We start from the raw sequence: 15,306 nt of genomic DNA on the forward strand, positions 1-15,306 counted from the left end.
GAGCTAGAGGTCAACAGCCAACCAGGACCCGGGATCTGTCAGCTAATGACATCACGGCTTCACAGTCCCACATGACCCCTAATGCATACTACCACATTCACCCCTTGTTAAAAATGAACCCGGCGGGGTGGTGCTTCGCATGGTGGTAGAGGTTTACAAGGCTGGTCCTGGGAGGAAAAACTTTTGCATGTCATCACAGTATGTACAGGGTTTTTTTTTTTGTTTTGAACTATTTACAGTATTCATAAGAGGGAAAAAGGGGAAAAAAAATTCTCGTTAAAGTCCACAACATTCTAGTGTTACACCGATACCACAAGTCGGTCGGGCGGTCTGGTCGTCCTTGTCGATCGCCTCAGCCCCGGTGGTGGTGGTGCTTGTTCCAGTGTTGTCGCCTCCGGGAGCTTTACGGTTTCTGCTTCAGCTTCACTTCTGGTCGGACCTGGGAGGAGGACTGATCCTCCCGGGAAGGGGGCTGTCGCGGGGTGCGCCGGTGGCAGGGAGGGGGAGATTGGTGTCGGGGGGGTGTGCATGTTGCTGGCGGGCGCCAGATCTCGCAGGGAGACCGTGTCCTGTCGGCCGTCGGGGTACTCCACGTAGGTGTACTGCGGGTTCGCGTGGAGGAGGTGAACCCTCTCGACCAACAGGTCCGACTTGTGTGCCCGCACATGTTTCCGGAGCAAGATGGGTCCTGGGGCCGCCAGCCAGGTCGGCAGCGACGTTCCAGAGGAGGACTTCCTGGGGAAGACAAGGAGGCGCTCATGAGGTGTTTGGTTAGTAGTGGTACACAGTAGCGACCGGATGGAGTGGAGGGCGTCCGGGAGGACCTCCTGCCACCGTGAAACTGGGAGATCCCTGGACCGTAGGGCCAGTAGGACGGTCTTCCAGACCGTGCTGTTCTCCCTCTCTACTTGCCCGTTCCCCCGGGGGTTGTAGCTGGTCGTCCTGCTCGAGGCTATACCCTTGCTGAGCAGGAACTGGCGCAGCTCGTCACTCATGAAGGAGGACCCCCTGTCGCTATGGACGTATGCGGGGCAACCGAACAGTGTGAATATGGTGTTAAGGGCTTTAATGACTGTGGCCGCTGTCATGTCAGGGCAGGGGATGGCGAAGGGGAAACGGGAGTACTCGTCCACCACGTTCAGGAAGTACGTGTTGCGGTCGGTGGAGGGGAGGGGCCCTTTGAAATCCAGACTGAGGCGTTCAAAGGGACGGGAGGCCTTGATCAGGTGCGCACTATCCGGCCTGAAAAAATGCGGTTTGCACTCTGCGCAGATGTGGCAGTTCCTTGTGACTGTACGGACCTCCTCCACGGAGTAGGGGAGGTTGCGGGACTTTATAAAATGGTAGAACCGAGTGACCCCCGGGTGGCAGAGGTCCTCGTGGAGGGTTTGGAGACGGTTAATTTGTGCGCTGGCACATGTGCCATGGGATAGGGCATCGGACGGCTCGTTCAGCTTTCCGGGACGGTACAAGATCTCATAGTTGAAGGTGGAGAGTTCGATCCTCCACCTTAAGATCTTGTCATTTTTAATTTTGCCCCGCTGTGCATTATCGAACATGAAAGCTACTGACCGTTGGTCAGTGAGGAGAGTGAATCTCCTGCCGGCCAGGTAATGCCTCCAATGTCGCACAGCTTCCACTATGGCTTGGGCTTCCTTTTCCACTGAGGAGTGGTGGATTTCTGAGGCGTGGAGGGTTCGGGAGAAAAAGGCCACGGGTCTGCCCGCTTGGTTAAGGGTGGCCGCTAGAGCTACATCGGAGGCGTCGCTCTCGACCTGGAAGGGGAGGGACTCGTCGATGGCGCGCATCATGGCCTTTGCGATATCCGCTTTGATGTGGCTGAAGGCCTGGCAAGCCTCTGTCGACAGAGGGAAGGTCGTGGTCTGTATTAGGGGGCGGGCCTTGTCTGCGTACTGGGGGACCCACTGGGTGTAATATGAAAAGAACCCCAGGCAGCGTTTTAGGGCTTTTGAGCAGTGAGGGAGGGGAAATTCCATGAGGGGGCGCATACGTTCGGGGTCGGGGCCTATTATCCCATTGCGCACTACATATCCCAAGATGGCTAGCTGGTTTGTGCTAAAAACGCACTTGTCCTCGTTGTATGCGAGGTTCAAGGCTTTAGCGGTCTGGAGGAATTTTTGGAGGTTGGCGTCGTGGTCCTGCTGATCGTGGCCGCAGATGGTTACATTGTCGAGATACGGGAACGTGGCCTGCAACCCGTGTTGATCAACCATTCGGTCCATCTCTCGTTGGAAGACTGAGACCCCGTTTGTGACGCCAAATGGGACCCTTAGGAAATGGTATAATCGCCCGTCTGCCTCGAAGGCTGTGTACTTGCGGTCACTTGGGCGGATGGGGAGCTGATGGTAGGCGGACTTGAGGTCCACGGTGGAGAAGACCTTATATTGGGCAATCCGATTGACCATGTCGGATATGCGGGGGAGAGGGTACGCATCTAGCTGTGTGTACCTGTTGATGGTCTGGCTATAGTCTATGACCATCCTTTGCTTCTCCCCTGTCTTTACTACTACCAGCTGTGCTCTCCAGGGACTATTGCTGGCCTGGATTATGCCTTCCTTCAGTAGCCGCTGGACTTCGGACCGAATGAATGTCCGGTCCTGGGCGCTGTACCGTCTGCTCCTAGTGGCGACGGGTTTGCAATCCGGGGTGAGGTTTGCAAACAAGGATGGGGGCTCAACCTTGAGGGTTGCGAGGCCGCAGATAGTGAGTGGGGGTATTGGGCCGCCGAATTTGATAGTTAGGCTCTGCAGATTGCACTGGAAGTCTAATCCCAGTAATGTGGACGCGCAGAGTTGGGGAAGGACGTAGAGCCTGTAGTTTTTAAACTCCCTCCCTTGCACCGTTAGGGTCACTATGCAGAAGCCTTTGATCTGTACGGAGTGGGATCCTGCAGCTAGGGAAATCTTTTGCGCACTGGGACGGACGGTCAGAAAACAGCGTCTTACCGTGTCGGGGTGGATGAAGCTTTCTGTGCTCCCGGAGTCGACCAGGCATGGTGTCTCGTGCCCGTTGATCAGCACCGTTGTTGTCGTCGTCTGGAGCGTCCGGGGCCGTGCTTGGTCCAGCGTCATTGAGGCCAGACGTGGTCGTAGTGCTTCAGCGCCTTCTTCGAACCCCGTGGAGCCGTCGATGCTGGGGTCCATTGTTGCCGTCCAAGATGGCGGCGGGGCTGAACAAAATGGCCGCCCCCATGCATCGCACATGGCTGGGGGGGTCACAAGATGGCGGCGGGGGTGGACAAAATGGCCACCCCCATGCGTCGCACAGGACTGGGGGGTCCCAAGATGGCGGCGCCCCTCCTCCCCTCGTGGTGGCCGGGACCCAAAATGGCGGCGCCTGCGGGTCGCACATGGGGCGCTGGGGGGGTTGGGGAGCGTTAGAAACGCGCAGGACTCCTTGTTCTCCGGGGACAGCGGTGGCCGGGACCCAAAAGGGCTGCGTCTGCGGGTCGTACATGGGGCGCTGGGGGGGGGTTGGGGAGCGTTAGAAACGCGCAGGACTCCTTCTTCTCCGGGGACAGCGGCGACCTCCCGGGACCGCCACACAGCCGTGAAATGGCCCTTTTTCCCGCAGCTCTTGCAAATCGCTGCGCGGGCCGGGCAGCGCTGCCGGGGGTGTTTCGCTTGGCCGCAGAAATAGCAGCGGGCTCCCCCGGGACGACTTGGCGTCTGAACTGCGCAAGCCTGTGCGCGGTCGGGGCCGTACGCGCGGGCGTTTTGCGCGGCCACATCTAGTGAGGCTGCAAGGGCCCGTGCCTCTGAGAGTCCTAGCGACTCTTTTTCTAAAAGTCTTTGGCGGATTTGGGGAGAGTTCATACCAGCCACAAACGCATCGCGAATTAACATGTCCGTGTGTTCAATCGCGTTTACCGGCGGGCAGCTGCAGGCCCGTCCCAAAATTAGCAGCGCGGCGTAGAATTCATCTAGCGATTCTCCGGGACTTTGCCGTCTCGTTGCGAGTTGGTAGCGTGCGTAGATCTGGTTCACTGGGCGAACATAAATGCTTTTTAGTGCTGCGAACGCCGTCTGGAAATCCTCTGCGTCTTGATGAGAGGGTAAATTTCCGGGCTTGCCCTCGAATGCAGGACCTGTAGTTTCTGGTCTTCTGTGACCCGGCCGGGGGCCGTTCGGAGGTATGCTTCGAAACAAGTCTGCCAGTGTTTAAAAACTGCTGCTGAGTTCACTGCGTGGGGGCTGATCCTCAGGCATTCCGGGATGATCCTGAGCTCCATAGTCCTTTAAGCACGCTTAATAAATTATAGCGCACAAAGACTCACGAGAGACGAATAGAGATAAAGTCGATGAGGCTTTATTAAGCGTGACTTGTTCCCCGCAGTTCAGTAACAGACTGGCCTGCGGGGGAGAACTCCTGGTTCTTATACTCCGCCTTCAGGGCGGAGCTAGAGGTCAACAGCCAACCAGGACCCGGGATCTGTCAGCCAATGACATCGCGGCTTCACAGTCCCACATGACCCCTAATGCATACTACCACACATGCGTAACTAACAGGGCGATAAGTTAAAACTGATAGATTTTTTGTTGCAACAAAACTGTCGGAAGTTTGTATATCGGAAAGTAGCGAAAACCGTACCCGTATTTACAGCACCGCCTTAATACCCCTGTCCCAAATTTGAAGAGCAGCATTCGGATTAATACCCCTGTCCCAAATTTTCAGAGCAGCATTCGGATTAAAACCCCTGTCCCAAAATTTGAAGAGCAGCATTCGGATAGGAAAGATGGCAATGCAGGCAATGCAGCGCCTAATGAACCCAGAGGAATTTGCAGTCGCAGCGACCAGCAGCAGTAGAGTGGGACAATGTCCCATTTGGGAGGAAGAGATCAGGAAATATCTCAAAGCGAAAGGATGGCCCCTTTGGAATGAATTCTGTGACAACGAGGAATCAGGCCCCAGGAGTATAGGACATACTTGGTGGGAGACCCTGAGCGAGATCCACAAAAAGAGCTTAGCGAAAGCTCGCAAGCCGATGGCAATCGTGTCCTGCTTGGCACAATTGCGAGGCACCAGAGGAGGTTGTTAGAACATAGAACATAGAACATAGAAAATACAGCACAGAACAGGCCCTTCGGCCCACGATGTTGTGCCGAACCTTTGTCCTAGATTAATCATAGATTATCATTGAATGTACGTGCAGAAGGAGGCCATTCGGCCCTTTGAGTCTGCACCGGCTCCTGGAAAGAGCACCCTACCCAAACTCAACACCTCCACCCAACACCAAGGGCAATTTTGGACATTAAGGGCAATTTATCATTGGCCAATTCACCTAACCTGCACATCTTTGGACTGTGGGAGGAAACCGGAGCACCCGGAGGAAACCCACGCAGACACGGGGAGGACGTGCAGACTCCGCACAGACAGTGACCCAAGCCGGAATCGAACCTGGGACCCTGGAGCTGTGAAGCATTGTGCTATCCACAATGCTACCGTGCTGCCCTTAAGAACAAATAAATCTACACTATATCATTTTACCGTAATCCATGTACCTATCCAATAGCTGCATGAAGGTCCCTAATGTTTCCGACTCAACTACTTCCACAGGCAGTGCATTCCATGCCCCCACTACTCTCTGGGTAAAGAACCTACCTCTGATATCCCTCCTATATCTTCCACCTTTCACCTTAAATTTATGTCCCCTTGTAATGGTTTGTTCCACCCGGGGAAAAAGTCTCTGACTGTCTACTCTATCTATTCCCCTGATCATCTTATAAACCTCTATCAAGTCGCCCCCTCATCCTTCTCCGTTCTAATGAGAAAAGGCCTAGCACCCTCAACCTTTCCTCGTAAGACCTACTCTCCATTCCAGGCAACATCCTGGTAAATCTTCTTTGCACCTTTTCCAAAGCTTCCACTTCCTCCTAAAATGAGGCGACCAGAACTGTACACAGTACTCCAAATGTGGCCTTACCAAAGTTTTGTACAGCTGCATCATCACCTCACGGCTCTTAAATTCAATCCCTCTGTTAATGAACGCGAGCACACCATAGGCCTTCTTCACAGCTCTATCCACTTGAGTGGCAACTTTCAAAGATTAGGACGCTCCGGAAAGAAGTTGAGGGCATACATCGAATGAGTAAGGTCGATGTAAGCGAGGTAGAAAAGGAGAATTTAGAATTGAGAAGGAAGTTGGCAGCAAAAGATGTAGAGGTGGAGGATGCCAAAAGGGCTCACCAGTCTTGTCTGGCGCACTTAAGCAGCTTCCAGTCTCAATATGAAAAGGCCTATCAGGACACGCAACGTGCAGTCCTGGTACGAGAAGAAACAGAGAAACAGGTAGAGGCATTACAGTAACAGTGTAGTGACCTCAAGGCAGCATTAAGAGCACTCCATGCTGCCACCACAGAACAAAGACAAAGCACGCTAGATCACGCAAAGTGCCGGAAGCAGATTGCAGAGCTGCAATCGCTGCTTTCTGTTCAGAAAGGTTTCCAGGAAACCTTTGGAGAAAAATTAGATCAGGAAGACGGCCCTGATTGGGAAGAATTGAACGAAACAGCGCAGAGATATGTTCTGGGAACATGTGCGCAGGGAAAGCCACAAAAGAGAAAAGTGCCCCAACCCCCCACAGAGCAGATCGTTCAAGCTCCAATGAACCCTGTAACCACCCACCGCACAGCCACATCGGTCGATGAGGAATTTCTATATTCCACCCCCTTAACAGTGACCCAATTACGGGACGCGTGCGATAAGATCACACCGTTCCTCCCCACCTCAGACCCCCACCATTTCTTTGTCACAGTTAAGCATCAGGCGACAATGTACGGCCTGGATGAGCGAGAGCATGTAAAGCTCATAGTTTTAAGTTTAGACCCGTCAGTAGCAGCAGCCCTTCCCGACCCACAGAATGTAGGAGGAGGCACCCTTGCAGAAATGCATACCGCGATCCTGGATGCGATCGGTTATAACCGGGGTGACCCCGTAGATGGCCTCAACAAATGTAGGCAAAAGAAATCCGAGCACCCCACAGCGTTTGCTGGACGCCTGTGGATCCACATTGCAGCAGTCTTTGGAGACTTAGACCGTGCCCATTTGTCCCCAGACAACATGGCCAAATGGACACGCACCCTTATCTCCCATGCCACAGTAACAGGACAGAAAGCCTGCATGAGTTATGATCCCTCAAAGGAGGCCCATAACGAGAAGTGGGTAGTGAAAAAATTGTCCCGCGCTTGGGAGCAATCTATACAAAGTTAACCCGCAGTCAAGAATCCCGAGGAAAAGCAGGCCGGAGCAGATATGCAGGCAGTAAAAACACCAGAACCCCGCATGGGTGAATGAGGGAAAGAACAGCCCCCCACCCAAGTCACAGGAGTGTTACAACTGCGGACAGTTGGGACACTTCGCGAGAGAGTGCAATGCCCCTAAAAAGCCACAGAGAGCCCAGCAGAAGGGCACTCTGAGTAAGAGAAAGACAGAGCCCATTCATAACGTTAGCGCCCGTTCAGATCAGACGGACTTGACCGGAATGGACTGACGGTGTACGGGCTCCCCCAGTTGGGTCGGCGACACCCTTTGGGATAGATCCGGACGACCGGTAGTTGCAGCGAAAATTCGGGGACAGCCCATCGAAATTCTCTGGGACACAGGAGGGTCCCGCACCACAATAAATTCCTTCACCATGTTTCAAAAAGACACGTGGCCCACTACAGCCACTATCACCCTCAGCGGCTTTACAGGCCACTCACAGCAGGGACACATCACAGCCCCTGTACCAATTCAAATCGGTACCATCACCACCAAGCACCCTGTAGTTTTAGTTGACCTGCCCCACACAGCAGAACACATTCTGGGAATTGATTTCATGAATTCCCATAATCTTTCATTCGATCCAGTCAACCAATGTGTCTGGAAGATGGAAAAATCCGCAAGAGCCCCCGCAACGCTCAACATAGGAGAGTACACAAACAAAATTAGCGCCGTAGGCGGATTTTGGTTCAACCCGACCACGCTAAGTACAGACAAGCAGGTTAGGGCAGTTCTGCAAAAGAACAGGGCAGCATTCGCGACCCACAAGCACAACTGTGGACGGATGACTGGCTCCGTACAGATAACAGGACCTGACCCTAGACCCCCAAAACAGTATGGATTTCCCCAAGAGGCAGAGGGAGAAATCTCAAAGGTCATAGAAAGCTTATTAGAGCAAGGCGTACTTAGATCAGTAGCCTCCACTAATAATGCACCAAATTGGCCAGTGAGAAAGCCCGATGGATCATGGCGACTGACCATCGATTACCGGGAACTCAACAAAATCACCCCCGCAGCAGCCCCCACAGTAGCAACAAGTCCCGAGACCATGCTCAAGCAGGGACTCAATTCCCGATTCTTTACGGTTTTGGACGTCAGTAATGGATTCTGGTCCATTCCATTGGCAAAGGCGTGCCAGTACAAATTTGCCTTCACCTTTAAAGCACAGCAGTACACGTGGGCATGCCTTCCACAAGGATTCCACAACTCCCCCTCCATTTTCCACCGACAGCTGGCAAATGGTCTAGCCAAATTCTGTCGCCCCGAATGTCTCGTTCAGTATGTAGACAACCTACTACTGCAGACAGACACCAAGGAAGAGCACATTGAGCTTCTGTCTGAACTCCTTGAACTATTACACTCAATTGGTTGTAAAGTCAACCCCAAAAAGGCCCAGATTTTGGAAGAGAAAGTGATATATTTGGGAACAATTATCACACATGGTAAACGCGAGCTCGAGCATAAAAGGATTGACTCGATTGCTAAATTGCCCCTTCCCCAGAACGTTTCAGCCCTCCGGTCATTTTTAGGACTGGTTGGCTACTGCCGAAATCACATTGACGGTTTCACCAGCAAGGCAGAATCCTCTCAGACCTCGTAAAGAAAGGAGCCCCCTGGGAATGGCTTCCGCAGCATACGGATGCTGTGGACTCTTTAAAACAGACACTCATAGCAGCCCCCGCACTACAAGTTCCAGACCCGCTTTCCCCTTACGCCATAGAGGTAGCGACCACAGACCGCATCCTTTCGGCCGTGCTCCTCCAGGAACGGCACGAACAGTTAAGGCCTGTAGCTTACGCCTCCAGAATTTTAGATGCTGTGGAGCAGGGATTTTCAGCCTGTGAGAGGCACCTGCTCACAGTATTTTGGGCAGTGCAGTATTTTTCATATATTACCGGACTGAACCCCATCACAATTCTCACCGAACACACCCCCACCCAACGTTTACTGGGCAGACGACTCAAGGACGGTACAGTAAGCCAGATTAGAGCAGCGAGATGGACCCTTCTCTTGCAGGGACGGGACATCACTGTTAAATAGACAAAGACGCACACCTTTTTAGCCGACAACTTACAGTACCCCAGAACCCCCCATGAATGTGAAATTATCTCTCCACACCACAACACAGGCCGCTTTATCGCTAAAACACCCCCCAGAAAGATAGATAGTTCAACCCAGAGCCCCCAGCACACGGACACGTGTGAGCCCATAAAGATCTATGTGGATGGATCTTCCACAGTCTTTGATGGGAAGCGCATAACAGATTGCGGTATCTATGTCGAGGACACGCAGGGACGCGCCCTTGAGGAAATATCGTTAAAACTTCCAGGCCACTTAGGCGCACAGGCAGCAGAGCTCGCGGCCATCGCGTATATAGTGGAACACCCAGATTCCTTCCCCAGCCCAGCAGACATATACTCGGACAGCCTCTATGTCTGCAACAGCCTTACAGAATTTCTGCCCCTGTGGAAAGCAAGAGGATTTGTTTCCGCAGACGGAAAACCCCTCCCCTCAGCCCCATTGCACCGTCGTATTTTACAGAGAGCCCAGAACAGGACTTTTGGGATAATCAAAGTCCGCAGTCACCATCGTTCCTCCCCCCTGGAAATGTAAAAGCCGACGCACTGGCTAAGGCAGGTTCCAGACATGGATACCATTGGACACCCCCCGAAAGCGCACCAGTGAGTGCAGTTCAGGTCTCACAGACAAAGATCGAGGATCTAGTGGAGGCCCAGAAGCAGGACAGCAATCTCAGGGAGATTGTAAATGGAAAATATCCAGCACCCTATGAGAGGTTTAAAAATGCTCTGACCACACATGACGGTGTGGTGTTAAAAGCACCCTTTATGTGTTTCCTGAACAGGACAAGAATCAACTGATTTGTTTGTTCCATGATGGTCATGGACATCAGGGAATCGATCCCACTACAGCCCATCTCAAGCAGCTTTGTTGGTGGCCAAATGTAAAGGATGATGTAAATCACTACATCGAGAATTGACTTATCTGTGCCTAGAATAATCCGGACAGATATGCCAAAAAGGCTCAACTCAGCCACACCCAACCAGTTAATGGCCCTGGACTAACCTCCAGATTGATTTTATAGGACCATTGCCCCCTTGCAGGAATAGTTATAAATATGTACTTGTGGTAATTGACACCTTTACGAAATGGGTGGAAGCATTCCCAGCCTGCACAAACATGGCAAAAACTACAGCCAAGATTTTGACCCACCACATTTTTACAAGATGGGGACTCCCCCACAGCATTGAATCCGACCAAGGTTCCCATTTTACGGGACGTGTCATGCAGAACGTCCTCACGATATTTGGAATCACCCAAAAATTCCACATAGCATACCACCCACAGTCGAGTGGTATCGTGGAGCGCATGAATCGGACCCTAAAATCCACCCTCAGAAAAATGGTCCAGCAAAACAACACCACTTGGGACTCAGTCCTCCCTTTTGCGCTGATGTTTTTGCGTAACACAATTTCTACTTCCACAGGTTACACCCCACACACTCTCATGACCGGACGCCCCATGAAAGGCACAGAATTTTTATTCGGTTTAGACCTGACCAGCCCCGAAGTGACGGCTCTCACACACGAGAAAGCAGTACAGCAATTAGTTCAAAATGTTAAAATGGCTCAGCTAGCAGCCGCAGTAAAATTGGGCACAAGGAAGAAACAGAGCAAGGCTTGTTTCGACAAGACAGTGCATGCGACTGAGTACAGTATAGGACAGCAAGTTATGCTCTCCGTATATTAACCCAGCCCATCCCTGTCACCAAAATACTCGGGTCCGTATTCCATTGCGGACAAAGTAAGCCCACCCGTATATAAAATAAAGTACCCCAACGGTAGGACTGCGTGGTTCCATATAAACCAGCTGAAGGCATATGGAACACAGTCGAACCACGCACACCATGTCATGCTCGACGCAACACACCACACCCTGCCCACAGCCAACGTAACCCTACCATCCCCCAACACGTCCAGCCCAGCCACGGACTCGACCTCGACTCCATCCCCGAAATATACACTCCACCCCGGAACGCCCACAGACTGCAGCAGCAGAAACAGTGACTGTGACTCGGACGAGAGCCACAGCACGCCTCCCCACTATCCCCATGCAACAGGACCCACACCCTGCGATTCTGACTATGATCCAAGTGATCCCTTCATGATCACTTTCCTAAACAAACCATACCACCGACCACCGAACTACACTGATGACCCCGATTTTGGCCCCAAACAACTAGACAACAACTATTGGCACCGAGATAACTCGTTCCGACTCGTCCGCAACGACGAGAGCGACCCCACCTCACACCATGCAGCCCTTTCAGCCCTGATACACTCAAGTGTTTGGCACCCGGGAGAAGATGACGACTTTGGGTCTGACTCCCAAACCGAGAACCCCTTTGCGCCCCTGTTCGCAACCAAGAACTGAGGTGTCCAGATGATGTTTTAAAAGGAACCGCTTGGGAGAAGTGGTGTCCTTTCTGATGGAACCTGCATCAGAACCTATTAGCGATACTCTGCTGCATAGTGCAGACTATGTGTCTACAGAAATGGAGAAGGAGAGCCTACCGCGCTCGAACCCCGGTAAATAGGATCAGATCCCCTATTTTCGGATACGACCAGATCCCCGACCACCACGATCTATAATAAAAAGCATTCACTTGCATTTATTGTAAATAAAGAAATGTAAAGAACTGTTCATGAGCAAATTGTACGATCCTGAGCTTGACTGCCAAGCCAGGAAGACTGATGTATAAACTGCTATGATTTTGTTGTATGGTTGAGGAAATTAGGATAATGAAATGTTTAAGTGAGTGTAGTGTATTAAGAATAGTTAGAGGTTCCCAGTTTATTGTTTTGTAATGCATGTCCCTGTTTGACATAGCGCCCTTAGAATTGTTAGTTAAAAAGTTTTTGCATAGTTATGGTCAGTGCAGAGGCCATGAAGGAAGTGTCCCCACCAGGTCAGGGAATGGAAAGCAACATAGTGATGTGATCCTGCACGCTTCGCGTTAGGATCACAAGGAGGGTTTGTAGCCACTTAAAATGGCCAACTCCCGATTCAAAATGGCGAATGGCAAAGGCTGATGGGAAAGTCAGTCAACAGGACAAAAACGAGTAGCTGCAGGTTGGCTATGTATTTACCTCTGGAAAGGCCAGACAAGATCGATACCAGCAACCATCAGCAGAACAAAACACCAGCCATCTGCATACTAATGAGCAATCCCCGGGAACAATAAGCAACATTTAGACACACAAAGCAAAACCAGACTCTTCCGGCAGCAGAAGCCTACACAAAAGGAGGTGAACGACCACCTCAAGACCGCCCATCGATCAGGGAACCGCTCCAGCATTGGAGAAAATCGAACCAAGTGATTGGGACAAAGTCCAATCACTTGGGACCAGGTACAGGGTCCGCCCCGAAAGGCGGGAAGCCCCTGGGGACTATAAGAATTGAGCCCCAAGTTCAAGGCGCTCTCTCTTCCACCGCTTCCAGCTCTTCTTCTTCGGCTCGCTTCCAGCTCTTCCACCTCTCGTCACTCTTCAGCAGCCGACCGAACCTGTAAGTCTTACTTCAACGCTCACTACTAGATAGGCGCTCCTAGCTATCAATCTGTACCAGCTTCGAATCCCGCAGGCTCAGAACCCGAACGAAAGGCCATTCGTTTCCCTGACCTGGTGGGCCAGTTCCAAGTTAAGTATAGGCCTTTTAGTTGTAGAAGTAGCTTAAATGTAGAATTTGTGCATGAGTAGCGATTACTGTGTAAAATAAATGTGCTTTGATTTAAATCTTACTAATCGGTGTATTGGATTATTGATCATTACTCGAACTTGAACCACGTGGCGGTATTATAAAGGTATCTGGCGACTCAAGAGTAAAGGTGATAAAACAGTGCAATTAAATTAAGGCAAAGTTAGCAACAGCATATAGTGGGTCAAAGATATCTAAGTCGTGGTTCCGGGGGCTGGGGTGACTGGGGCCAGAGAGATGGCGCCAGTGTTCAGGGGTAGTAATCAAATCCGGGAGGCTCTCGCTGTCGTCAGAGTCAAGTTCAAGGTGAAAGTCCGTACCTGTGGGCGGAGACAAATTCGGGTCTGTGGGCGTGGCCGAGGGTTAAATGCCGGCATGGCTGGGGGAGGGTTGGTGTAGGGGTTGGGCTAGGTTGTTGATGGGTGGGGCGTAATCGTCTCCTATTGCCAGAGAGATGTGGTGGGAGTGGCAACATTGCGATCCGTAGACTTTGCATTGGTTGATGTGGAACCAACCAGTTGTACCGTTGGGGTACGTTATCTTGTACACAGAGGGGCTCACTTTGTCTGAAATGGAATAGGATCCTGCAAATTTGGGGGGGGGAGGAAAGAACTGGGGTTGTAAAGCGAAACCATTACTTGCTGACCGACTGTGTACTCTACGGGGTGGACGGTTTTGTCAAAGCAGGCTTTACTCTGCTTCCTTCCAGCGCCTAATCGGACAGTTGCAGCGAGTTGTGCCACTTTAATGTTATCTGTAACCTGTTAGACTGCTTTTTCGTGGGTGAGGGCGGTTACCGTAGGGCTTGCCAAACCGAGGCCTAATAAATATTCAATACCCTTCATGGGCCGTTGGTCATGATGGTGTGGGGGGTGACACCTGTTGAACTGGAAAGTGTTCCGAATAAACATGAGAGCAAATGGGAGGACCGTGTCCCACGTGGTATTGTTCTGTTGCACCATCTTCCTAATGGTCGCTTTTAAAGTCCGATTCATTCTCTCGACAATGCCATTGGATTAGGGGTGATAAGCTATATGGAATTTCTGCCTGATCCCAAAAATTGTTAAAATATTTTGCATGACTCTGCCGGTGAAGTGGGAACCTTGGTCTGATTCAATGCTGCGGGGGAGACCCCAGCGTGTGAATATCTGTTGGGTCAAAGTCTTAGCGGTGGCCTTTGCTGTGTTTGTCCATGAGGGAAAAGCTTCTACCCATTTAGTAAAGTGGTCGATTACAACCAGCACGTACTTGAAACCGTTTCGGCAAGGGGGAAGTGGGCCAATGTATTCGATTTGCAAATTTGTCCAAAGGCCATTCACAGGTCGGGTGTGATGTAATTGTCCTTTCTTTGAGTAATGTTTATGATTGTTCTGTTCACAGATAAGGCAATTCTCGACATAATGGGTTACATCACTTTTTAAATCGGGCCACCAACACAAAGGTCTTAAATGGACAATGGTATTGTCTATCCCCTGATGTCCGTGTCCATCATGAAATTGGTAAATGAGCTGGTTTCTGTCCTGGGTGGGGACCACATAAATTCCGTGTTTTAAAACTGTGCTGTCCTGCACAGCCAGTATGCCCTTCCATTTATCATAGGGGACAAAACCTGTTTGAGGGTGTCGTCTGCTTTTTGGGCTTGAGATAGATCCTCAATATTGGTCTGGGAAACCTGGACTGAGTGTATTGGTTCGCTTTCGGGTGGCTGCCAGAAGTGACCATGGCTTGATCCTGCTTTAGCTAAGGCGTCTGCCTTTACATTCCGGGTGGGGAGGAGATGTTGGCTTCTTACTTTAACAATACCGTATGTGCGGTCTGAGGCTGTCTTGAGAATGTGCTTTAACAACGGGGCAGAGGGTAGGGGTTTTCCATCGGCTGAAACAAAACCTCGAGATTCCCACAGGGGCAGGAATTCTGTTAAACTGTTGCACACATACAGGCTGTCCGAGTGTATGTCTACAGGGGGTTGGAAAAGAGTCGGGGTGCTGAATTACATATTGAATCATTAACTGTTTAACATACTCTGACTGTGGGTTAACATGATACTAGCTTTAACGAAAGACCTTTGCCTTGTCCTAATCAGTCGATGCACTCAGCACATGGTGAATGTCTGTGTTGCAGGCTGTGGGCTCTGTGCTCCTAGCTAGCTGCTACTCAAATGAGCGGGAACTCTGATGCCCCCTGTCTTTATAGTGCGTGTGCTCTCACTGGTGGTTGGCTGCGGTGTTGTGTATGTTGATTGGTCCAATT

The sequence above is a fragment of the Scyliorhinus torazame genome, chromosome 7, assembly GCF_047496885.1.
Source record: "Scyliorhinus torazame isolate Kashiwa2021f chromosome 7, sScyTor2.1, whole genome shotgun sequence".
Taxonomy (NCBI): domain Eukaryota; kingdom Metazoa; phylum Chordata; class Chondrichthyes; order Carcharhiniformes; family Scyliorhinidae; genus Scyliorhinus; species Scyliorhinus torazame.